The sequence below is a fragment of the Bos javanicus genome, chromosome 9 (genome assembly GCF_032452875.1).
Source record: "Bos javanicus breed banteng chromosome 9, ARS-OSU_banteng_1.0, whole genome shotgun sequence".
NCBI classification, from domain to species: domain Eukaryota; kingdom Metazoa; phylum Chordata; class Mammalia; order Artiodactyla; family Bovidae; genus Bos; species Bos javanicus.
Window position 1 is genome coordinate 89704117 of NC_083876.1, and position 27876 is coordinate 89731992.

Consider the following 27876-nt stretch of genomic DNA (forward strand, 5'->3'; position numbering starts at 1 on the left):
GGGTGTCGGGAACAAAAGAAGGAATAGATTGCCTATCTTTCATTGTGAGAGTGCAGGACATGCTCTTTTGGCTGGCAAATTCTCTACTAGTCTGAAAACCAAATTCCTTTCCCTGACTACCTACCCATGTGATTATAGCAGGAACTATCACCACATCCAATGTAACCTCATTGACTGGTCTTGAAGGCATCTGATCAAACCAATCCTGTGGTCCTTTGCAAAAGATTTTGTGGTAGGGGTCCTGAGAGAGATCAGTATCTCTTAGATGGTTAACATTGTAAGAAGTAAGATGTAAAAGCTTTTTTCCTACCATGTGATAGGAAAGAAATTAAACTGATCCACAGAGAGAAATTAAAAAATGGCATAGTCAACGGATCTGAAATCTTTAGTTTTTGTAGCTCCTGAAGGCTGGACACATTCCTTGCCTTCATAAGGCAAGAGTAATGAAGTCTTTCCTGGATTCAACTGAATACTATAATAGCTTTCTAGCAAATTCTCATTTTTCTATAGATCAAATTGAGTTAGACTACAATCACTCGCTGAAAAGGTTTCTAACAAAACAGAAATTTAATATATACTGCTTTATTTCTGAAGCTGATAAATTAAGAAATATGGGCATAAGTGTATTATGAGAAATTTTATTAGCAGCTGCTGGTAAAATTAGAGTATCTATTTTAGAAAAATAGGCAAAGAACAGATAAATGATAGAAAACAAAGGAAATAATGAAAAGTGAAAGTGTCAGATATCAGATTTAAAATAAAATATCAACAAAATGAATTTAATAAATCGACATAAATATTATTAAAATCTATTCTTTTCAAAATTAACACAAATGAGATAAATACACAAAATAATAGCTTCAATTGGATCAAAAAATTCCATCTGTAAGCCAGTTGTAAATCTTGCCTAAAATGAAGTGATTCAGAAAAACTGAAAGTAAAGACAGGGACTTCCCTGGTGGTCCAGTGGTTAAGAATTTACCTTCCAATGCAGGGGACACAGCTTCTGTCCCTGATTGGGGAACTGAGATCCCACATGCTCTGGGGCAGCTAAGCCTACGTGGCTCAACTACTGAGTCCACGCTTAGAGTTTTGCGGCCACAAGGCTAGAGAGAGCCCACGGATGCCACAATGAAGAGGGTGCTGAAATGAAGACCCAGCACACACACATACACAAAAGGTAAAGGCAAAAATATAATACAGTATACCTATTATCAACATCAGAAAAAGTTATGTGAATAGAATAAAGAGTATCACTTCATAACATTAAAAACTATAATCCCAATGAGGATATAAATTATCTTAAAACTTAGGTAGCAAGTATTAATAGCAAACTACCAGAAATGTCTTCATAAAGCAAACTAAAAACACACTGAGGGATATAAAGAAGTATTTGAATATATGTGAGGGACATGCCTTAATTATAGCTAGGAAGCCTCAATATTTTAAGATATTTTATACCTAAATTAATTTATACATTCAACCTATTTCAGTCAGAATCCTTCTGTAAGGGTTTATGCTTTGCTTTTTGTATCTGCTTTTGTTTGTATTTTAACTTAGATGAAGATGGAAGTCATGTTGGAAATAAAACTTGAGACAAAGTCATCAAGACTCTGACAAAGAAGAGTAATGAGAAAGAATTTGGGCTGTTAGATATTAAAATACTCTTATAGCTTAAGTAATCATTCAACAAAAAATTTGGAAGAGAATTAATGTACAAATCAACTTAATACAATAAATGATACAGAAATAGAACAAAGTAGGTATGGAAAATTACTTAAGTTGAGGGTAGAATTTCTAATAAGTGAAAAAACTGATTCACAAATGTTTTGGGGAAAACTAGATGGTGAAAGGGAAAAATATCTCTCTCGTGTATCTTAAAATAAGTTTAAAATGAATAATAAATGTAACCATTAAAATAAAGGTGTATAATAAAAATAGAAAAATATTTTAAAAAATATTTACATGGAAATAATTTTTCTGAGTGAGTTTGGATAGTGGGTAATCAGATTTATTTTAGATTTTGAAGTTAAATTTTTTAAAATAAATCTTGCTATTTACAATTTATACTTGGAGTCAACTTTATGAGATTTAATTCATATATAGTTAGATTCATTGCATTTTAAGTGCTGAATCTGATCCATTTTGAAATAGGTAGATACCCATGTTAAGGGCTTACCTGGTAGTTCAGCTGGTAAAGAATCTGCCTGTAATGCAAGAGACCCCTGTTCAATTCCTGGGTCAGGAAGATCCGATGGAGAAGAGATAGGCTACCCACTCCAGCATTCTTAGGCTTCCCTGGTGGCTCAGGTGGTAAAGACTCTTCGCGCAATGTGTGAGACCTGAGTTTGATTCCCTGGGTTGGGAAGATTCCCTGGAGGAGGGCATGACAACCCACTCCAGTATTCTTGCCTGGAGAATCCCCATGGACAGAGGAGCCTGGTGGGCTACAGTCCATGGGGTCACAAAGAGCTGGACACAACTGAGCAACTAAGCAGACACACAACACAGGCACTCATATCATCGTCACAATATTCAGGATACGTAACACTGGGAATTCTCTGGAGGTCAGTGGTTAGGGCTCTGTGTTTCCACTGTAGGGGGCACCAGATTGATCCCTGGTCTGTTGGAAAGCTCAAGTTCCACATGATGCATGGCTTGGCCAAAAGGAAGAAAAAAAAAAGAGAGAGAGATAACAGCTCCATCATCACAAAATGTTCTCTTATACTCCTTCCCAATCAATCTTCATTTTCTAATATCACCTTTTAACATACGTCGGCTTCCCTGGTGGCTCAGATGGTAAAGCATCAGCCTGCAATCAGGAGACCTGGATTCTATCCTTGTGTTGGGAAGATCCCCTGGAGAAGGGAATGGCAACCCACTCCAGTATTCTTGCCTGGGAAATCCCATGAACAGAAAAGCCTGGTGGGCTACAGTCTATGGGATCATAAAGAGTCAGACATGACTGAGCAACCAACACTTAAACATACTTAGATGTACTTCCTATCATTATGGATTAGGTTTATTTGTCTCCAAGTTCTCTACAAATGAAATCAGACAATAGGTGCTATTTTGCCTCTGGTTTCTTTCTCTCAAGGTAAGTATTTGAAATTTATCCATGTTGTTGTATATTTCAAAGATTCATTTTTAATTTTTTTTTACTTTTTTTAGGGATTCGTTATTTAATAGATGAATAATATTCCATTGAATGCATATACTATGACTTGTTTATTTGCTAGCCTAGTCAGCATTTATGGCTTCCCTGGTGGCGCAGCACTAAAGAATCCTCCTGACAATGCAGGAGCTGCAGGAGATGGGGGTTTAATCTCTGTGTCGAGAAGATCCCCTGGAAGAGGAAATGGCAACCCACTCCAGTATTCTTGCCTGGAAAGCCCCATGGACAGAGGAACGTGGTGGGCTATAGTCCATGGGATCACAAAGAGCTGGCCAAGACTGAACAGCTGAGCTCACACACATCCACCCTGAAGTCAGAAAGATCTCTGACCTAGTTTGTTCCTACTGTGTAATAACTGTGCCGAGCCCTGTAGTTGCCTTGACACCCCTGAACCATGAACTCTCTCCTCAACTTGGTGAGACCAGTGTGCTGTGCTTAGCATTCCTTCTTCCTGCTCTGCAATACATCTTCCAAAAAAAATAGGAGTGATTGTCAGGCTTCCCTCATATGTTTAAAAACTGCCTGTAGCCAAGTATGCTCAATTTTATAGCTTGTTTGTTGTCAGAAGATTAATCTTATGCCTTTTATCTATTTTGACTGGAGGTGGAAATCTCTGAAAACCTTTTTTTTAAGAAAATTAAAAAAAGATGAAACATTACCTGAGTAGAGGATGCTCTTAAACCCTATTAAAAGACAAATTATGAACTGTGAGTAAGAGCTTTAGTATGGATTGAATGTTCTACTGTTTAATTTAGAAAAATAATATCTTAGTAAAAAATGCACAATGGATCAGGTCTTTTGCAAAATAAAGATATAAAAATGGCTAAAATGGCCTTGAAATTTACTTTTCTGGAGTGGACTTTGGCCATATAAATACTCTTTGAGGATTAGACAATCGTTTGCCCTAGAAAAGTAATCCTAGCTATTATAAAATTTTATGTTGTAATTTACTTCCTCAAAGACCTGATGATTATTAAACTAAAGCCTCCACTGACTAGACAGCATAAAAACAAGAAAGTGAAAGTGAAGTTGCTCAGTTGTGTCCGACTTTTTGCGACACCATGGACTGTAGCTTACCAGGCTCCTCCATCCCTGGGATTTTCCAGGCAGTAGTACTGGAGTGGGTGGCCATTTCCTTCTCCAGGGGATCTTCCGGACCCAGGGATCGAACTCGGGTATTCTGCATTGCAGACCAGACACTTTACCCTCTGAGCCATCAGGGAAGTCCATAAAAACAAGCCCCTTTCCCAAATCCAAGCCCACTTACATCTCCACTGAACTAAAAATGTGCTCTTGACCTAGAGGTTCCTCAGTCATCATTTAACTAGTGAGATGAGCTGGGATTTGAATTTACAGTCAGAGAGGAAGTGAGTGAAAGTTAAAATTCTCACTGCACACTGTACTATGTATACTATACTGGGAAAATAAACCCAAATCTCTGAACTCAGATACAGGTCACGTTCTGCAAATGCTCAAGCAGAAAAGCCTGGTGTTCTACAGCAAAATAGGTATTAAACAGGGATTAAAAATAAATTGCAGGACCTAGAATTAGAGGTCATGGAGAAGTAAAAGATGAAGTGGATAGTATAAATCTGTTAGTGTTGGTTATTCAGTCGTGTCTGATTCTATGTGACCCCAAGGACTATAGCCTGCCAGGCTCCTCTGTCCATGGGATTCTTCAGGCAAGAACACTAGAGTGGGTTGCCATTACCTTCTCCAGGGGATCTTCCTAACCCAGAGATTGAACCCACATCTCCTGTGTCTCTTGCATTGGCAGGCGGGTTCTTTACCACTAGCGCCACCTGGGAAGCCTGTGTAAATCTGACCAGGGTGAATAAACAAAGTGGAAGGAGAAAAAGGAAAGCAGACTACCAGAGAAACATGACTGAAGTGGGAAGACAAGAGAAAACGGGAATCCTTCCTGTTTTCCCCACAGCTCTCTAGTCCTCTGGTTTCCAGCTCTTTCTGAGATTTATTTTGTGGTCTTGAGTTCCACCTGTACTGGACAAGTGTTTCACTTGCTTGGCTAACATATGTGTCCCTTTTTGCTTACCTAATTTTCTTAGAGGAACCATTCTTCATTTTACATGGCCTTATGATAACTCTCAGTTATCATATCCCACCTGTCCCTATGCCCTCCACCCTGCTTACCAAAATGAAGGTACTTCCATGGTGGTCCAGTGGTTAAGATTTCATCTCTCAAGGCAGAGGTTGCAGATTCCACCCCTGGTCAGGAAGCTAAGATCTCATATGCTTCATGGCCAAAAAAACAAAACATAATACAGAAGCAGTACTATAAAAATTCAACAAGGACCTTTAAAAAATGGTCCACATCAAATAGATCTTATAAAAAAAAAAAGTGGAGAAAATGTCCCTCTTTAAATCAATATTTGACTAGTGCTTTTAGTTTAATTCCCTCTTTCCTTCTTAATAATTTCACTGTTTCAAGTACTCCTTGTCTTTCTGGCATTAATACTTCCAAATTAAATTGAGATCATTGGAAATTAGACTCAAATACTGATCTGTATGAAAAATTTGGAATGGGAGATCTCAGGAAACATATAAATGAGCCAGGGAAGCAGGAGACGGTAGAAAGAAAAGGAGTGGGTTTTCCAATACAAATCTCAGCTAGTCTTATGGACAGAACTAGCATGGTCCTTCAGTGGGGTCCCTAATTGAAGCAAAGGGTTAGACAGTGGTTAGGGTTAGGGCTAGGGTTAGGGTTGAGCTTCCCTAGTGGCTCAGTTGGTAACGAATCTGCCTGCAGTGCAGGAGACCCAGGTTCGATCCCTGGGTCAGGAAGATCCCCTGGAGAACGGAATGGCAATCCACTCCAGTATTCTTGCCTGGAGAATTACATGAACAGAGAAGCCTGGTGGTCTATTGTCTATATGGTCACTGAGAGTCAGACACGACTGAGCCACTAACACTAGGGTTAGAGTAAAGTGTGCTCTGAATGAGGCAATATAAAGGTATGCCTTGTAAATGGGCTTTTTCCCTGGCAGGGAGTTAGCTGCCAGTCAGGTCAAATTGGGCTTTGTCGAACTCTAAATGGACAAAGATTCTCTCCTTGCCTAAATTCTACTCAGGCTCCCCCCACTGCTCTTCTCAAATAGACTTTGACTTTTGGGCTTCCGTTTTTGTCTCTGCATAGTCCAAATTTAGCAAGACTTCTGCTAAGGCAGTTTACCCGTATTCCTCCACTCTTGATATTCGATCACTGTTGGTACCTAATCAGGTTCCTCCTCCTCCACCACCCCCCAGGTAATGTTTGGTCTTCTGGCCTGTCTTAACTAAGAATCTCAATAGGCCAATCTAGCCAGTTTCCCCTCATAACTGTGATGTTTCCTCTTAGTAATTTTCCACCCACTGAATCCTACACTGTTCCTTGACTATAAATTGTGAGTATTCGTTATTATATTCAGCGTTGAGCCTAGTTCTCCAGTGAGGTCTCTTCTCCCCTATGCTAATAGCTTTTCTGAATAAAATTTTCTGTTACCACTTTACTGTCCAGCTCTGTTTCAGATCAGATCAGTCGCTCAGTCGTGTCCAACTCCTTGTGACCCCATGAATCGCAGCACACCAGGCCTCCCTGTCCATCACCAACTCCCGGAGTTCACTGAGACTCACATCCATTACTCTTTGACAAAACCCACTTTGACTTCTCCAGGGACTGTTAGGCTATTGATCTTCATTGCTAGTGTGATTGCAAAGGCTGCTGATGTTCAAGCTACGACAGAACTGGCATGAAGGAGACGGGAGTAGGTAAGTTAAAAATGCCACACAGTTCAGTGTTCTTACCAAGATTGTGCTGTTTTTCCTGAATAAATACTCCTTGAGTTGTTGCAAGTATTTAGCCCAATTTCCAGAGCATTGAAAAAGTTCATAATTTTGATCAGTGTCCTCTTCGTTTTTATGAAGGAGAAAATTTTCAGAGGTCTTCATTCCATTCACTTCAAAAATGCTTCTGCTTATCTTGGAATTTAGACAATAGTGCTGTAAAAATCTAAGGTCATAGGTTCTAAAAATTAGAAACAGCCTATCATTTCTTCACCCAAATTCTGTAGTGATGCCCCTGCCACTGCTTTTCTTATGATATGAAAGGATAGGTGAGAGTTAACCATCCTTTGGGAGTAGTTGGCTGATTTTAATGGCAACCCTTTCTCAGCCATGAATCTCTTGTGAGTTAAAACAGAATGGCGTTTGTTTCTAATGAAGTAAGTTAGAAAGAAAAACACCAATACTGTGTATTGACATGTATATATGGAATTTAGAAAGATGGTAGCGACGATCCTATATGCAAGACAGCAAAAGAGACACAGATTTAAAGAACAAACTTTCGGACTCTGTGGGAGAAGGCAAGGGTGGGATGATTTGAGAGAATAGCATTGAGACCTGTATGTTACCATGTGTGAAACTGATGACGAGTCCAAGATCGATGCATGATGCAGGGCACTCAAAGCCAGGGCACTGGGACAACCCAGAGGGATGGGATGGGGAGGGAGGTGGGAGAGGGGTTCAGGACAGGGGGACATATGATTCATGTCAACGTATGGCAAAAACCACCACAAGATTGTGAAGTAATTAGCCTTCAATTAAAATCAATAAATTAAAAAAAAAAACCAAAAACAGAATGGGGAGTTAATGTTGAATGGGAACAGAGTTTCAGTTTAGGAAATGAAAAATTCAGGAGATGAATGATGGTGAGAGCTGCACCACAGTGTGGATATACGCAGTTCCACTGAACCGTGCAGTTAAATACGGTTGAGGGAGTGAGTGAGTGAAAGTCACTCAATCGTGTCTGACTCTTTGCAACCCCATTGACTATACAGTCCATGGGATTCTCCAGGCCAGACTAATGGAATGGGTAGCCTTTCCCACCTGTAGGGGATCTTCCCAACCCAGGGATCAAACCCAGGTCTCACACATTGCAGACAGATTCTTTACCAGCTGAGTCATCGGGCAAGTCCAAGAATACTGGAGTGGACAGCCTATTCCTTCTCCAGAGGATTTTCCCAGGAATCAAACCGGGGACTTCTGCATTGCAGGCAGATTCTTTAGTATAAAGCATTATGAAACTTTCACCACAATAAAAAATAAATTAAAAAAAAAAAAGAATATGCAATGCCAATTGTTGGCTAAAAGACACTTCACATTATATTGCAGTTTCAAAATCTGGACCATTTTCCCAAGGTTCTCTTTCAGTCCTCCAACTTTTCTGCTAAATCCACAATTTCATTTAACCTATTTCTTCTGGACAACTATAGAATTCTATAGTTCAATCCCTTTCCCCAAAGGTCTTTGAATGAGGAGATGTTCATGTGCAATCAACATCAAGATCAAAGGTGCTGCTTGAGATAATTTCAGTCTTTATGTTTAGACACTTCTGTTCACCTCACTGGAAGGAAGCACAGCCATCCAGTGGCGGAAGTAGGTGATGAGACTTGTGTGCAGGGATTTTTTTTTTTATTCTGAGTTCTACCTTGAAGTGTGTGCTTTTCCATTGTTTTTTTCCTCTCTGAATTTCTCATTAGATGAGACAACTTTAGTAACATTCCCCACATGCTTTGACATCTTTTTTTTTTTGAGGCAAATGTTTCATCCTATTAGGTTAATTCGCCCCGAAGGTATTTGCATAAGCGGTGTGGGTCTGGCCTTTTGACGTTATCTTCCTGAATGATCTCTGACTGCTCACTCAGGCCTGTTGTATTGTAGATGCAGGGTCTGGCCTCACTGAATCTCGTGCTATCTTTACCAAATCAAATCTGTAAAGTTCACTTGCAATGTAACGTATTGTTTTTGAGTCATCTTGACATTTTTACTTCATAAGTGTAAACTGAAAACTGCATTTACTGGAAATTTGCTTTTAAAAATAAAACAACACAGGCCAGATCCCTGATCTACAGCTGCTTTATAAAATTAGGCAACGCTTATGAGATAATGTTCCTCAAAGAAATTTTTAAAACAAAATTTATATCTAACATTTTTAAAATGCATGAAGAGTATGACTATGTTCAATAGGAACAGAAAATATACAAGGAACAGTATGAGTTATTATGATCGAATCTGGTTTTTTAAAAGGGAGTCAGAGAGCATTATCAAATGTTAAAGGGCTGACAATATTTAGCAGTATTAAAAAAACTGACAGAGAAGTTTCTCTTTATTTCCAAAGTTAAAAATGCTATACATAAGTAAGGTTTTTGGTACATTTAGCCTATATTTAAAAGCCAATGCATATCGATTTTAATTAATATTTAGAACCTTTGGAAAATTCGTAATAAATGACATCTTATTTTGTAGTAATATTGAAAATTGAAATTTTCCTAGAGGATAATTTTTATTAATGACTTAAAGAGTCTTGAGCTAATTCTTATTGTTGAATGGGACCACAATACAATCAATTTCATCATTTTGTTTTTCTTAACCATTTAGAGATACCCAGATATATTGGCATTTAGAGGAGAACAAAATGGTTAAATGGAAGTGAAGAGGAACTTTGAGTAGCTTACCTCATATAGACTAATATTAAGAATTTGGGGCAGTTATAAAAGGTATTTGGATAACTCAGTAATTTGAATATAGAGTCTATATGGATGTCCCTGGTGGCTCAGAAGATAAAGAAACTGTCTGCAATGCAGGAGACCTGGGTTCGATCCCTGGGTCAGGAAGATCCCCTGGAGAAGGGAATGGCAACCTACTCCAGTATTCTTGTCTGGAGCATTCCATGGACACAGGAGTCTGGCAGGCTACAGTCCATGGGGTCAGAAAGAGTCAGACATGACTGAGCGACTAACACACGGATACACACACACACGTTTGGTGACATTAGTTTTAGTGTGACACTAGGAGATTATTGTAAATTTTAATAGGTGTGAAAATGTTATCGTGATTTTGTAGAAACGGATGTTTGCATTTCAGAGATGCACGCTAAAAGGTGAAAACTGTAACGTCTGAGGGAAGTCGGGAGGAGATGGCGGTGAAGTCACTTCTGAGAGAAGCCCATGAGTTCAGTCTGAACCACCCGCTAAGGATGATGTCTCCTTGGTGAAGTTCAGTCCCAGGACCAGCTTCTGCTCGTCTCCTCCCGGAATTCAGCGATGCATCTCTGCGATGTTCTGGTTGTTCGGCTCAAGTACCAGCATCCAGGGCTGTCTGGGATGTGTGTTCAACTGCCGGGGTCCAGCCCCAGCTGATCCAGGGTATTCAAAGGAGAGACGGCATCGGCGAGGATCAGGAAACAACTGCTTAATTAAATGTTAATTAAGGATATAAAAAGTAATAGAATGAGGATAGCTCAGTGAGGAAATTCAATGGAGAAAAGAGGCTGAAATAAGGATAGCTCAGTAGGAAAATTCAGTGAAGAAAAGAGGCTGAATAATTCAGCCAGAAGGTAAGAGAAAGAACGACATGGGGAGACCAAGTTTTGGTGAACAAGGCCCACACTTTATTTTCCAAAGTAGTTTTTATACCTTAAGTTATGCATAGAGGATAAAGGGGGAAGGGGTAGAGTCATGCAGTAAGCCAGGCTTTCTTCCTGCAAACTTATCATATGCAAAAGTTTAGGTGATTTACATCATCTTCTGGCCCGGAGGCCTGTTAACATTTTAAGCAACTTATTTTTCTGTAAAGGTGATTATTCTAAAGTCAGGCGCCAGCCTCCAAAAAGCATTGGATAGAGTTGCATTCCTATAGGGCAAAGGTGAGGTGGGCTCAATCAAGAAAAGAATTAACTCAAGGGTCCAAGGTTACAAACATTGAGGCTACTACTTCCATTTCTATACACCCATTATATCAATCAATACACTGCCAAGGACACAGTAGGTAAGGGGTATGGAGACTTAGCAGCAAACATTGGCCCAATAAGGGAAAAACCCTCCACCAATACAATTTCTAATCAATCTTTTAACTACTCAAAGGAATCTGTGTTTAGACAGTTTAGAACATCTCCTGCCTCTCACAGTTGGGAGGCTCTGAACAATCACATGTGGCCGGAAAAACCTATTCAGGCAGGCTAGAGGACTTCCAAAGGAGTTTGTAGGTTGAAACACTGTCACACCCAGGAATTGTTAACTGGAGCTGTAAGCTAACTCTTTTTTCAGAGAGAGGTGTGGGGGACAGCCCCCCGTAAAGTCAGAGGTGTAGGTGAGAGCACAAAGCAGAAAGTAGGCAGACTCTGGTTTTGGGGGTAGATGCTCGAGAATTTCCAAGGGGACTCCTGAGGCTCAATCCTGCCTTTGCATATGCCAAGCCTCCTTCCTCATGACCTTTGCCACGTGTGGAGCTAGCTCCCCGCATCTCCCCCTTTTTTATTTCTTAAAACAGCCAGATGCAGCTCAGTCGCGAGCTTCTGAATGTTCTGCCGAAGAATCCTGACAATACAAGGAAGAATGATTATGAGAAGCAAAATTAAAGCACTAGCAGCGATGTATCCAAGGATATTAGACAGAATGTTTTTTCCTGAAATGAAGTTAGAGAAAGTGTGAAAAAAGTCATTAGCTGCTCCAGTGGTGGTAAAATCCAGTCGAGAGTGTTCCAGGGTCTGTATTTGATTATGAAGTTTCCCTAAGTCCAGGCCAATGTCAGAGCTGTTCCAAACACCTGAGATATGATTTTTGATTTTTTCCCATTCATAATCTGTCTCGTTTACCTTTAAAGATGTCACGCATATCCATCGGTAATCAGCGTGGCATGACAGAGTCATTTTCACTTTTAAAGCCTGTAACTCTGTCCCAATATGCATTATTGCCTCTTCCAAGGCATCTACTCTCATCTCTAATTTCCTATCTATAGATTCCTGTGTTGCTAGAGTTAGAGAAACATTTTTAGACATGGTATCAACATATTGGGCAGTATGCACTTGTTGAGTCAATGATATTGCTGCTGCAATAACAGAAGTAATTGCTGCTATCAAAGCTGATATTCCTAAAATAAGTAAGCCCACAAATCGCCATTGTTGCATTAAATCTTGTAGTTGTAACACGGCAAGGCCGTAATTGTCATACCAGTGGCTAGTCACTGTCACAGGTATCATGAGATAGGGTGGGCGTTGTAACACCACAAAAGAGCAAACATTATATTGAGGAGTCAAACAAGATGAAAGCACACATTGTTCACAAGTTACTATATTAGGTCCACCAGTGAAAGTCATATGTACATTAAGTTTTCCAGAATCTTTGGTAAAGAGAAAAACTTAAGGAGCGGGTAGACAAGCCAAAACAGAATAAGTAGAATTATTTTCAGGTTGGAGTTCGCGCTGCAACAGCCTCATCAGTCTCACTGGGATCTCGATGTTTATCTTGCCTCCCCTTCCTGCAGGCTCCTCTTTTGTGATCGAAGCAATGGGGGAACTGGATGTCTGGGGGTCTGCAACATGGCGAATCAGCCTGTCCCGGATCTAAATTGGAGAATCTGCATCCTGTGGAAAAATACAAGCACATCCTCCACCGCTAGTTAATAATGGGTCAGGACCCTTCCATTGTCCTGAGAGGAGGTCCTTCCATTTGACTAATGGTTTTGCATTCAATTGCTCTGGGCACCAGTGGCGAAGCATTGCAGTAGTTCCGGCTGAAATCTGTATTTAAAATATTTATTATGAAAAGACCATGTTGAAAGATTTGATGGGGAGAACTGTACTTAAACTCCCCTTCTTTTAGTTTTTGAATTTGGATTTTTAATGTTTGATGCGCTCTTTCAACAATGGCCTGTCCCTGGGGATTATAAGGGATGACAGTATTATGTTTAATTTGAAACTTAATACAAAATTCCTGAAAAGACTTAGAAGTGTAAGCAGGAGCATTGTCAGTTTTCAAAGCTTTTGGCAGGCCCAAATATGAAAAACAAGTAAAGAGATGTTGTATCACATCTTTAACCGCCTCTCCGGTACGAGCACTTGCAATAATAACGTGAGAAAAGGTATCTACAGTTACATGAACAAAGGACCGTTTTCCAAATGAAGAGACATGAGTTACATCCATTTGCCAGAGTACATTAGGTTTGAGACCGTGAGGATTAACTCCCATAGGTAGACTATCATAAACAGTGGGGCAGTGTAGGCAAGAATACAGTATCTCTCGGGCAGTCTCTCTGGGAATCTGGAATTGATATCTTAAAGCAGTAGCATATTGATGATGAAGTAAGTGAGAGGCTTTGGCCTCCTCAATCACAGTACCACTGTATTTCTGGTTAACAAGTCAGCCAAATCATTAAACGCATTTTAAGGGCCGGGCAATCTGGAATGAGCCCAAATGTGTCCAATTAAAAATATTTATTTCTTTTCCAAATTTGTTGCTGTAATTTAGTTAACAAATGAAATATGGTAGTTTTATTTTCAGGCAAAACCACAATTTCAATATGTGGAAACAACCTGACAATATACTGAGAATCCAAATAAAGGTTAAATTCCTCATCTGCAAACATAGCAAAAGCCTCTATGACTGCTGTTATTTCAGCTCTTTGAGCTGAAGTTTCCTGTGTTTCTAAAACCTTTTGGTGATTTTTAGTAACTATGGAGGCTTTACCGTTTGCTGACCCGTCAGTAAAAACCATATGAGCATTTGGAATAGGAGATTGTTTACATGTGACAGGAAAAATAACTGGATGTCTGGATATAAAATTCAGCAAAACATGTGAAGGTAAATGATGCAAAAATTTGACCAGAATAGTTTCCTGTAGCAATCTGCCAATTTTCAAACACTAGAAGAGCATCAAGTTGTTCCTTATTATATGGAATTACAATTTCTGATGTCTCTTTACCAAATAATTCAATGCTCCGCTTTTTTCCTTTAATATCAAAGTAGCTGTCAATCCTGGATAAGAAGCCACTACTTTTTTAGTTTGAGCGGGAAGATGGACCCACTCTAGGGGGCCATTTTGCCATAAAACCAATTTTTTGTCTGGCCACCCCAATTACACCTATGGGGGTTTTATGGCAAAGGAATTGTCAAGCAGTTGTCAAATTAATTTTTTAAAATATTTTTAAATTTACATTTTAACAACATAAATTTAGAGATATGTTAATTTAGATCTAATGTTTAGTTTAGGTCTCTGTATAAATTTAAATAATAAATGTATAACCTCCTTATCTCATTTTGATATACAGATATACCTAAATGCAAAATGTATTTATATATGTATTTATATATGGCAACAAGTATAAACTTATTGACATAATCAATATACTTGAATTAATCTTCACAATTAATACATTAATTAATATATATTACAGCAATACAACATGTACACAGCTAATACCAACCAACACAAACCAACATACTGTAATAATACATGTCACTCATATATAATATAATCATACAGTATATAGAACATATATCATCACAGCACATCAATCCATGCCAATTAATATCAGCCACACACACATTATATTACTGCAATATATATTTAATTATAGAGTATATATATATAATATGCATATATAATATACATATTAATTTGTATACAAATTAATTAAGTATAAATCTATAAATAGAATTAGGTATACCTTTGTTATGTTTTATTTATACCCATACCTAATTAGGCAAACTGTAATTAGGCAAATATATTTATATTATGTATTTATAACAATATATAAAGTATTGTTAATTGTACCTCCTGTTGATAACTAAGAAATTGAGAAAACCCTTCTCTGAGTATCTCCTATTTGAGACAGCACGTCCCTCCCCCATAGGGTAAAGGGGAGGGTAGGAACTACATAGGGTTGGAAAGTTCCACAGGTATCCTCAAACTGCCAATCTAACATTTTTGAACTTTTAACTACTGTGGGGGCTTGAGGGCAAAAGAAACAAAATTTGACCCCTGAAATCTATCAGGGCAACTTGCCAATTATCACTATTTTGTAAAAGACTTGCAGTTGATCCTTATTGAGTGAAATTATTATATTTGCTACTCCTTTTCTAAAAAGTTCCACACTTCTTTTTTCCTCCTTTTATAATTAATTGTGCCACCAAGCTGGGATAAGATAAAACTATTTTTCTTGGGGTCACTGGTAGATGGAACCAATGGGCCTTTTTGTCACAAGCACCCTGTAGGTGTATGTTTTATGGCAAGAATAATTTAATCTCATCTTTTGGTAATATTAATCCTAATTAACTGATCATTTAAAGTCTCATCTACTTTAACAAGAGCCAACTCTGTCTCATTAGTCAACTTTCTCTTAGAACTGGAATTAGGATCGCTTTTAAAGCAATCAAATAAAGGCTTTATATCTGCAGTAGTCAGTTTTAAATGTGGCGTATCCAATTAATGTCCCTAATAATTTTTGGAAATCATTTAAAGTTAGTAAACAATCTCTCTGCAGCTTCAAAGGGGCATTATCAGTTTTTAAAACTTTTGGCAGACCTAAATATGAGAAGCAAGTAAAGAGGTGTCGCACAACATCTTTATAAGCTTCTCCAGTTATTGTTTTGTAACCTAAATCTGGTCTATAGCTTTTTAGATGACAAGCAACCATCTAATCTTTGCTTGAATACTTCCAGCAATGGGGAACTTACTATTCTTCAAGGTTTTAAACTCTCCCTCACCTTTTCCTCTACAGCATTCCCACCCTGCATACCACTTTCTCTAATCCCACCAACTCATTTTCAGTAGTATGTGTTGGCCAGGAGCTGGGTCAGTCTTTCCCGGAAATGTTAAGAGACATCTGTTCCTGTGTCTAATAGCCCTGACATTTTATTTTCTTGAATTAAAAAAAAAATTTAAAGGCCTAGAAGCTGTAATGTCCTGTACCCAAAAGGCTAGATCACTAGATCTAAACGTTCTGTAGCTCTTAGCTTGAGAAGTCAAGGTTTTTCCTGTCTGATAAGGTAAAAGCAAAAACTGTGTTATTCTTTGACCTTTATTAATTTGCACAGTTTTGGTAGGCGGCGAGATCAAAACTTTAATTTCTCCAATATAATCAGAATCTACTACATCATACACCACCGAAGTTTCTTGAAAAGAAAGCGAGCTACGCCCTAGCACAAGTCCTACAATGCCTTCAGGTAGGGGGCCAGCCACTCCCATTGGAATCGGAGCAACCAGCACGTCAGGGGTTAATACTGTTGCTAAATCCCCTTACCGTTCTGCTTGGTCATAAGAGAAACACTTCTTATTTGTAGAATCCTTTTCTATTACGATTATTTTTCTTTCCTTTTTTCTTTTTCACTTTTTTCTTTTTATTTTTCTCTCTCTTTTTTTTTTTTTTTGCTTGGGTGAGGCCCCCCTGAGGGGTTTTTCTGCAAGGAGCGGGCTCTGTATATTGTGTATTCTTTAAAAGCCCCTTTGTTTAAAAGAATTTTTTTAAAAATCTTTTCCAGCCTTAGGCAATGCTCTGGGAGGCTTTGGATGTAAACTGGGGGATTCCTAGGCCCTGGGAGATGCAAGTGGAGGTGGGGTAGTTGCCTTAAATCAGAAATTGTTGGACAAATTTTTAAAGGTTTGTGTAGAGGGGGAGGAGGCTCATCAGGGCGCCTGGCCGCTGCGTCCTGTAAGCCCTCTCCTTCCTCGGGAGGTAGAGCACAGTCTCCCTCCTTTCCTCGGTCAAGGGCAGAAAATATGATCTGCGCAGAAGGTGGAGACCCACTACCATCCACTGCTATAGCCTCTCCCATAGGCTATCCCACAGCCTCATGATGAGGGTCCAGAACATTTTTAATCATATTTATAGGATAAGTTTTTAGTTGTTTTTTACCTTCACCCAAGTATCTAAATTAACAGTAGCCTCTTTAACAGTTTCAAGATTACTTGTATAAAGAGTTGCCATTCTTAGATTCAGTGTTACCCATGTCAGAAAATTAAGTATAATAGAAGATAAAGCTTTTAGCTTTTAAAAGATCAGGTTTTCCTTTGGCCTTTTAACTTCAGAAACCGTTTTCTCTCTCTAAGTCTAACTCTTTAACACTTTCAACACTTCCCACTCCTCTTGCCCTGTCTATTCTACAGGGGGGTCCGTGGCACCCTGAGTGGGGTCCTAGCCGTCCCGAACACTGGAAGAACAATAGGGCTGATGATCCAGATTGTTCCGAGGGAGGAGCAGTAGGGCTGATGACCCAAACTGTTCCGAGGGGGAACAAGAGGGCTGAAAACCCAGACTGTTCCGATAAGGGGGGGGCAATAGGGCTGATGACTCTAATTGCTGGGAGCTTACCTTCGAATAGCCTGTCTCGGGCGCCACCTGCCGGGGTCCAGCCCCAGCTGATCCAGGGTATTCGAAGGAGAGATGGCGAGGATCAGGAAACAACTGCTTAATAAAACGTTAATTAAGGATATAAAAAGTAATAGAATGAGGATAGCTCAGTGAGGAAATTCAATGGAGAAAAGAGGCTGAAATAAGGATAGCTCAGTAGGAAAATTCAGTGAAGAAAAGAGGCTGAATAATTCAGCCAGAAGGTAAGAGAAAGAATGACATGAGGAGACCAAGTTTCGGTGAACAAGGCCCACACTTTATTTTCCAAAGTAGTTTTTATACCTTAAGTTATGCATAGAGGATAAAGGGGGAAGGGGTAGAGTCATGCAGTAAGCCAGGCTTTCTTCCTGCAAACTTATCATATGCAAAAGTTTAGGTGATTTACATCATCTTCTGGCCCGGAGGCCTGTTAACATTTTAAGCAACTTATTTTTCTGTAAAGGTGATTATTCTAAAGTCAGGCGCCAGCCTCCAAAAAGCATTGGATAGAGTTGCATTCCTATAGGGCAAAGGTGAGGTGGGCTCAATCAAGAAAAGAATTAACTCAAGGGTCCAAGGTTACAAACATTGAGGCTACTACTTCCATTTCTATACACCCATTATATCAATCAATACACTGCCAAGGACACAGTAGGTAAGGGGTATGGAGACTTAGCAGCAAACATTGGCCCAATAAGGGAAAAACCCTCCACCAATACAATTTCTAATCAATCTTTTAACTACTCAAAGGAATCTGTGTTTAGACAGTTTAGAACATCTCCTGCCTCTCACAGTTGGGAGGCTCTGAACAATCACATGTGGCCGGAAAAACCTATTCAGGCAGGCTAGAGGACTTCCAAAGGAGTTTGTAGGTTGAAACACTGTCACACCCAGGAATTGTTAACTGGAGCTGTAAGCTAACTCTTTTTTCAGAGAGAGGTGTGGGGGACAGCCCCCCGTAAAGTCAGAGGTGTAGGTGAGAGCACAAAGCAGAAAGTAGGCAGACTCTGGTTTTGGGGGTAGATGCTCGAGAATTTCCAAGGGGACTCCTGAGGCTCGAACCCGCCTTTGCGTATGCCAAGCCTCCTTCCTCATGACCTTTGCCACGGGCGGAGCTCACTCCCCGCATTCAACGATCCAAAACACACTTTGAGTGGAGGACTAAACCCTCGATTGAAAATGCATGATTCCAACACTGATCAAGAAAATCTTGTTGGAACACATGATGCCCCATCAGATGCAGTGAATTCTGTCCAGAAATGATGGTGGTGGTCACTGGGCATTGGGATCAGACAGTTAATCTGTGGAACCCCAGAACTCCTTGCAGTGCTAGAACCTTCTCTCTGTCTGAAGATGGCTGACTGTGAGCAAGATGGGCAGTAAAGTATTAACGTGGGCTCCCAGAACATGGATTCCATGTGACAGTGCTAGATGTCCAACCCGAAGTACCAGGCTCACTGCTTTGAGCATTTTCAAATAAGCAGAATTATGTATTTAGCTCTTTTGAAGAGTGGCTGTTGAATACCTCCTGCTGAGCCCTGAGGTACAGTTGAAGCTTGTTTTCAAGTATCCAAGGCTGAAAGAAAAGAATACCGAGCAGATTTATCCAGTCAATGCCATTCGTTTTAACAACATCAACAATGTACTTGCCATGGGTGGTTCTGATGGATTTGTAAATACATCGGGTCCATAGATACCCCTTCAGCATGAATCAGTTGTCTTCAGTAATGACGAGACTATATTTGCAATCTCATCATCTCCAATATATAAGATGGATGACATAAGATGTCCTGAAGATGGTCTCTCATTTGCCAAGTGACAGATATAAGAACAAAACCTAAGTCTACCTAATCATCTCCTGAAACTGGTTTCTCTACAGAAAACTCTTCTGCTTCCTACAGATACATGTGTATCTCCTGGGTGTGTTAGAGCCATTGTTTTTGATACGTTATTTAGTATGAATTTCTCTGTTTTCTGTCTGACATAAAGCTTGTCTGTATGTCTTTTCATACTGACTTTGTGTAGAATGAAGAGTCTTTATGTGCTTTGTATGTTAATGACTCTAAAATACTTTTAATAGAAGAAAACTAAAGAAGCAAATATGACAAAATTTTAAAATCTAGGCAATGGATATATAAAGGAGTGTTCATGATACTATTTTCTCTACTCATCTATACATTTGATTGTTTCAATAATAAAAATTTAAAACATGTTCCTTAACTAAAAAATGTTTTAGCAATTGAGATTTTGCAACATGTAAATCAACATCTTATTACCATTTTTTTGTTTTTTCCCTAAATTTTCTAAAGCCTTTTAAAACTAAAATATAAATCAGAATTAAATATTTGATTAATTGCATGTTTTGAAGGAAATTGCAAATAAAGGGACATAACAGTTAATTTAAGAAAACTTTTCTACATTTTCCTTTGTTCTGTCTTTTTTCTTCCTTCTTTCTACTGTCATAAAATTTTTATAAAAGGTTTTAAACAAGGTAACATAGATAAGAAGTATATGACAATGTTAGGGCTAAAAAGAAGTAAAATAGAGCCAGTAATGAGATTAGTGCTCAAATGAGAAAGCCTTACATCCTAAACACTTATCAGCAAAGGGCCATGGATTTGGTTTTTAGCTTTATAGATGAACATTTAAAAACAGAAACATAAGTAGTCATATCATTCAGAGTGCTCATAAAATAAAGGCAAATTATTCACAAAGAAGAGGCACAGTAATTTCTGATTTGAAGTTTATCCTAAACAGGATCTATGTGATGAAATGAACAAAGCCTTAAGCAATATGCTTAGGATAGCTACTGCAGAGTTTTATGAGAATGTATCTTAATTTAGGCAATTGTCCTTATAACAAAAAATAATCACTTAAAATAAAACCATAGGGGAAATGCCATAGTATCATCCAGATAAATGGCATCTTAGAGATCTTGGAAGGCAATGGCACCCCACTCCAGTACTCTTGCCTGGAAAATCCCATGGATGGAGGAGCCTGGAAGGCTGCAGTCCATGGCGTCACTGAGGGTCAGACACGACTGAGCGACTTCACTCACTTCACTTTAGAGATCTTGAGAGATGTTGGAGTATCTGGAACAAATCTTTTTAAACAGTTTCAAAAGCCCAAAGGGAGTTGATCAATAAACATTAAAAGAAAAGTTGTAGGGATCCTGTAAGTTGTGTACATAAGCAGGTGTGAGTGGGCATTAATGCATTTTTCTGAGGACAGGATTTGTAACTTTTATCAGAAGGATCTTTGCTCCAGGAAAGACTGAGAACCACTGATTTACAGAAGTAAAGAAACTGCAAATCCATTATGGATATCTTTTTCTTTAAAAAAAAATTTATTTATTTTCTTATTTTTGAATAGGTTGAATCTAACTTGAGGCATGCAGGCTCAGTAGCTGTGATGTGTGGGCTTAGTTGCCCAGAAGTATATGGGATCTTAGTTCTCTGACCAGGGATTAAACCCATGTTTCCTGCATTAGAAGGCAGACTCTTAGCCACTCGACCACCAAAGAAGTCCATGGATACCTTTTTATTAATAAGCTTTTCAAAAATATATATGATAATGGGTTTGGAGATTGTGCTCTCTACTTCTCAGAATGAAAAAAATTCAGCATGTCCCCTAAAAAAAGAAAACATATGTCCCATGAGTCAGTTCAATAGAGCAGACTTGTGCGTGCATGCTAAGTCGCTTCAGTCGTGTCCGACTCTTTGCAACCATATAGACTGTAGTCTGCCAGGGTTCTCTGCCCATGGGATTCTCCAGGCAAGAATACTGGAGTGGATTGCCAGTCTTTCCTTCAGGGGAATCTTCCTGACCCAGGGATCGAACTCATGCCTCTTATGTCTCCTGTATTGGCAAATGAATTCTTTGCCACTAGCACCACTGACTGGACCCCTTATAAAATCTGAGGCGCTGATTTAGAACTGATTGGAAGAGAAATCCGCTTCATATATGCTCAGAAGTAAGGCCAAGTGTATTTTCAAGAAAGATAAAGATTTTTATAGAAAATAATTTTGCGTATACTCCAAATGAAATGAAAAAAAGTTCAGTCAGTGTGTTGATAAGCATAACATGAATATTTTCAAAGCCAGTGTAATCAGGAGCTTATCTTGAACATTACAAAAGAAATGTTGAATAAATCACCCATAGACAGTCTGGCTTTGAGTGATGCAGTTTCCTGGAACAATATACTAACGGAAATTGCTTGCAAAATGTATTCCTCTGCAAATGAATGAGATACCTTGCCGAACGGTATTGTTAGCTTTAAAGAAATTAAAAGTTTTGTTTCTAGCAATAGCCAGTCAGGCCAGAAGTTTCCTAAGATCTTGTTTCAATCATAAGTATAAATATTTATTGTGTATTTTGTGTGTGGATACAACTTAAATTTTCATATATATTTTATATATTAAGTATGTTGTAAAGATATATAGTGATAGTGAAGTCGCTCAGTCATGTCTGACTCTTTTCGACCCCATGAACTATAGACTGCTAGGCTCCTCCATCCATGGGATTTTCCAGGCAAGAATACTGGAGTGGGTTGCCATTTCCTTCTCCAGGGGATCTTCCCAACCCAGGGACAGAATCTGGGTCTCCCACATTGCAGACAGACTTTTTACTCTCTGAGCCACCAGGGAACCCTGATAAAAGATATATAGTCAATACATATTTTCATTTATGTATATTTATATATAAAATATATATTAAATCTTAAGCTGTACTCACACACAAAAGATGCATAATAAATTTTTATATTTGTAATCTAGCCAAGACCTTAAGACTGTATATATATTAAAGCTATATAAATATAGTCTTAATGTTTTTCTTAAAATAAAATATAATTCATATATATTTAATATAAATAATATATATTATGTTTATATAATTTATATATTATATAAGCATAGTATGAAAGTATATAAATATATGTGTGTATATTCTAATATGGACTTCCCTGGTGGCTCAGACGGTAAAGCATCTGTCTATAATGTGGGAGACCTGGGTTCGATCCCTGGGTTGGGAAGATCCCCTGGAGAAGGAAATGGCAATCCATTTCAATACTATTGCCTGGAAAATCCTATGGACAGAGGAGCCTGGTAGGCTACAGTCCATGGGGTTGCAAAGAGTCGGAAATGACTTCACTTTCACTTTCATATTCTAATATATTTTTCTTAATACATAAAATATACAAAATATATGGGACTTCTCAGGTGGCACTAGTGGTAAAATAACCCTCCTGTCAATACAGGAGACACGAGAGACGTGATACAAGAGACAAATACTTTAAAAGAATATGCCTTTCCACTGTGTGTGTCTAGATGAGGAGCAACATATCTATTGCACTCAAAATGCTATTCAATTATTAAAGAACAAGATAATAGGGAAAATCCCCTGGAGCAGCAAATAGCAACCCACTCCAGTATTCTTGTGTGGAAAATTCCATGGACAGAGGGGCCTGCCAAGCCACAGTCCATGGGGTCACGAAGAGTTGGACATGACTGAGCACACAAGCATGTTCTTCAAGAGCATTTGTATGGTGATCATTCTATTTAAGGTTGCACAGCTGAGAGAAGTTGAGAGCTGCTAGCAGAATAGCTGGACATCTCCTGTTAGTCAGCTACTGTTTAAGTATTGTTGCATTTGTATGTAATTAAGAGCATCCACTTAAATGTTTTATTCTTCATCCTTTCAAATTTCTCCAGCCAGCTGTATGACTGTTTACACCAGAGTTGACACAGCAATTCTACTCCAGGGTTTTATCCCAGTGAAGCTATTTAAGGAAAGCCAAAGAGCTATATACGTTCATGAAGATATCCAGCATGTCTTTCTTTATAAGAGAATATAAGAAAATATTGGGAAGAACCCACCTCTCCCACCTCCCAGAGATGCTGTATTAAGGGGGATGTCTGTGTACGCCCAGTTGCTTAGTTGTGTCTGACTCTGAGACCCCATGGACTATAGCCCCGTCCATGGAATTTTCCAGACAAGAATACTGGAGGTGGCTGCCATTTCCTCCTCCAGGGGATCTTCCCAACTCAGGGATCAAACCTGCATCTCTTGCATCTCCTGCATTGGCAGGTGGATTCTTTACCACTAGTGCCACCATATCCACAAAGTGCAATATTATAAAAATATTATGAAGTTATAAAAATTTGTAAAATCATGAAAACATCTGACTAAGCATCAACAAAGGATAGCAAAATACTAAGATATAGACATATACTTAACAACTGTTATACATTCAACAACTAAAAACATATATGTATAAAAACGTGAAAGAAATGGAAATAGTCATTGTGTAATGGGATTATAAATATTTTTCATTCTTTCCTTAATCTTGTGATTTTTATTTCATAAATATTTGAAAATTCCTTGACAAATTCCAGGGTTTTCATTAGAGTTTTTGAGGATTTCATTAGTCACTAATGGACTTCCTATCTATTAAATACTAGGTCCTCCACTCATTAGTAGGACAATATTGTGCCAATTAATTAATTCCTCTAGATGGCATTTTCTTTTCCCTGCTGAAGATGGAGAAAATAACACTTAGCTCATAGTATTGTTTGGATCAAATGATACTGTACTTAATACAATGTCTCCTATTAGACTGTATGTGCTGTGTTGTGCTTAATTGCTCAGTCATGTCCAACTCTTTGTGACCTCATGGACTGTTGCCTGCCAGGCTCCTCTGTCCATGGGGATTCTCCAGGCAAGAATACTGGCATAGGTTGCCATGCCCTCCTCCAGGGGAATCTTCCCAACCCAGGGATCAAACCCAGGTCTCCTGCATTGCAGGCAGATTCTTTACTGTCTGAGATGCCAGGGAAGCCCACTACACAGTATATGTTTAAAAAACAAAACAAAACAAAAAGAAACTAATAAGCAGGGACTTCCCTGGTGGTCCAGTGACTGAGAATCCACCGCCTTCCAATGCAGGGGATGTTGGTTTGATCCCTGGTCAGGGAACTAAGATTCTACATGTCCCATAGCATGCCACAGCTAGAAAGTCTCCCACACCATAATGAAGACCCAGAGCAACCAAAAACAAACAAAAGAGAGAAAGAAAGAAAGAAAGAGGCAAATTCAGTTACCATTTTATGAAGTGTTTAGCATTTTGCACTAACGTGTGAGACATTTAAGTAAACTACTCTGCTTCAAAAGAAGCTGAAGTTTAGTCATTTTAAACAAGTGGGCGTCTCTCAGAGGAAATCATTTTCAGAGTGAGGTGTCTTATTGGGAAGGAAGAACAAAACGACAAATATTCTTCATCTTTGAAAAGCTAGTACTTTATATAAAAATGAAAGCATATTTAGTCATATTTGATTTACAGATATATTTTTCCGTTAGCCATAAACACCTTTTTTAGAAGAAAAGTTTTAGGGATGCAAGGTTAGTTTTGAAAAGCTCTTTATAGGTTAAGGCTGTCAGGAGAGTTAAAAAAAAATTGTTTTTTAAAGATTTTCTATTTCCTATATCTTTCTTTTCTAATAAGCCACCCACCATCTTCACTTTCACCTCTCTTACCCCAGAAAAGGAGACAAGCAAGCAGGCAATTATCCTCCAACTCAGAGGCACTACCTTTAGACTATCTAATATTGTATAGTTTTTGTAATACACTTGATATTTCTCTAGTTTAAGATTCTCCACATTTAGTGACTGTCTTGTTTAATTTATTCCAATTATTTATCTTGCTGTTTATTTAATTACTATTTTACAAACTACTGACATTTTCTAGGTCCTCCAAATTGGTTTCTAAGAATGAGGGAAATATGCAATATTAAAGCTATTTAGGCAAAGCTAAGATAGAGCCAGACATCCTGGAATGTGAAGTCAAGTGGGCCTTAGAAAGCATCACTACGAACAAAGCTATTGGAGGTGATAGAATTCCAGTTGAGCTATTCCAAATCCTGAAAGATGATGCTGTGAAAGTGCTGCACTCAATATGCCAGCAAATTTGGAAAACTCAGCAGTGGCCACAGGACTGGAAAAGGTCAGTTTTCATTCCAATCCCAAAGAAAGGCAATGCCAAAGAATGCTCAAACTACCGCACAATTGCACTCATCTCACACGCTAGTAAAGTAATGCTCAAAATTCTCCAAGCCAGGCTTCAGCAAAATGTGAACCGTGAACTTCCTGATGTTCAAGCTGGTTTTAGAAAAGGCAGAGGAACCAGAAATCACATTGCCAACATCCGCTGTATCATGGGAAAAGCAAAAGAGTTCCAGAAAAACATCTATTTCTGCTTTATGGACTATGCCAAAGCTTTTAACTGTGTGGATCACAAAAAAACTGTAGAAAATTCTGAAAGAGATGGGAATACCAGACCACCTGATCTGCCTCTTGAGAACTTTGTATGCAGGTCAGGAAGCAACAGTTAGAACTGGACATGGTTCCAAATAGGAAACCAACCAACAGACTGGTTCTAAATAGGAAAAGGACTACGTCAAGGCTGTATATTGTCATCCTGTTTATTTAACTTATATGCAGAGTACATCATGGGAAACGCTGGACTGGAAGAAACACAAGCTGGAATCAAGATTGCAGGGAGAAATATCAATCACCTCAGATATGCAGATGACACCACCCTTATGGCAGAAAGTGAAGAGGAACTAAAAAGCCTCTTGATGAAAGTGAAAGTGGAGAGTGAAAAAATTGGCTTAAAACTCAACATTCAGAAAACAAAGATCATGGCATCCAGTCCCATCACTTCATGGGAAATAGATGGGGAAATAGTGGAAACAGTGTCAGACTTTATTTTTCTGGGCTCCAAAATCACTGCAGATGGTGATTGCAGCCATGAAATTAAAAGACGCTTCCTCCTTGGAAGGAAAGTTATGACCAACCTAGATAGCATATTCAAAAGCAGAGATATTACTCTGCCAACAAATGTTCGTCTAGTCAAGGCTATGGTTTTTCCTGTGGTCATGTATGGATGTGAGAGTTGGACTGTGAAGAAGGCTGAGCTCCAAAGAATTGATGCTTTTGAACTGTGGTGTTGGAGAAGACTCTTGAGAGTCCCTTAGACTGCAAGGAGATCCAACCAGTCCATTCTGAAGGAGATCAGTCCTGGGATTTCTTTGGAAGGAATGATGCTGAAGCTGAAACTCCAGTACTTTGGGCACCTCATGCGAAGAGTTGACTCATTGGAAAAGACTCTGATGCTGGGAGGGATTGGGGGCAAGAGGAGAAGGGGACAACAGAGGATGAGATGGCTGGATGGCATCACTGACTCAATGGACGTTTGTCTGAGTGATCTCCGGGAGTTGGTGATGGACAGGGAGGCCTGGCGTGCTGCAATTCATGGGGTTGCAAAGAGTTGGACATGACTGAGGGACTGATCTGATCTGAAGATGTATTTTTCTCAATTTGGCTTTATAAAGCATTTAGCTTCTCCATACCCATATTAGTTTAGTAACTTAAGCCAGCTATTTGACTGATGCCACTTGGATTAACAAAAGTTGTTTGTTGTTCAGTTAGTAAGTCGTGTCCAACTCTTTTCGACCCCATGGACTGCAGCATGACAGGTTTCTCTGTCCTTCGCTATCTCCTGGTGTTTGCGCAAACTCATGTCTATTGTGTCACATAACAATGTTGAGAGGGAGATTTTTGAGAGACCCTGGCCATTTTTTATACTCTAAATTAAAATTTCTGGATGAATTGATTTTGGGGGAATCTTTGTAAAGACAGAAGTCCTTATACATTTGAAACCTACTATCTCTTAGAAGAAGCTACAATTGATGAGAGCATCCAATTTCTAACTCTTATTTTTATAAATGATTAGAGCAGTTTCTCTCCTTATTAGATCCCAAGGACTCTGTTTTTTTCCTTTCTTCTTTTGGACAGGAAATCTGCTTTAGTATCCTCTGGAACTAGAACACTAGTTTCAGCAGACTGACATTCTGGTCTTTCTATACCCAGTAAGTTATCTGTTATAGCAGACAAAGCAAATAGAAGCTCATATCATCCCCCTACCTACTGGTGCTCCTTTTCCATAAGATGAAGTTCCATACCAATTTCTCATGTATGTCATACCTCCAGCTCTTCTAAAATGTATTATTGTTTTATTTTTATACATGGAATATTTATCCCTCTTTTTCTCCATTAGTTTTTAAGCCAAAGCACATGCCCTCAATAAATCTCTGCTTTGATATCATGCTCTCAGAAATACCTGCTCTGCCTTTCATAAACCTTATAATTATGTACTCAGTGTCTCTATTTTCCACTGATCTTTGCTCCCCTTGAGAGCTAAGATAGGAAACAGAGTTTGGCTTTTCAACTCTGTGTCCCTAAATGAAATAGAAACTGATGCCTCTTTTGGATATCGAAGCCCGACAATCTCTCACAACAAACTGGCAGATAAGATAAAGCACTATCTTACATTCTTTTTACCTAAAAATTATGGTTTTATGAGTCAGAAATTAGAACATCAGTCTCTCAGCCTGGGAAGTACAGAGAAATGACTACAGATACAGGATATTAGAATGATGATTAACTAAAAAATAAAGTTTATCAAATAGCCACATCTCCTGCTTCC

General features: G+C 38.8%; 1 pseudogene; it reads left to right on the forward strand.

The window, feature by feature from the left end:
- Positions 1–5330: 5330 nt before the first annotated feature.
- On the forward strand, positions 5331–19184 carry LOC133254377 (mitotic checkpoint protein BUB3-like; annotated as a pseudogene).
- The last annotated feature ends 8692 nt before the right edge of the window (positions 19185–27876 follow it).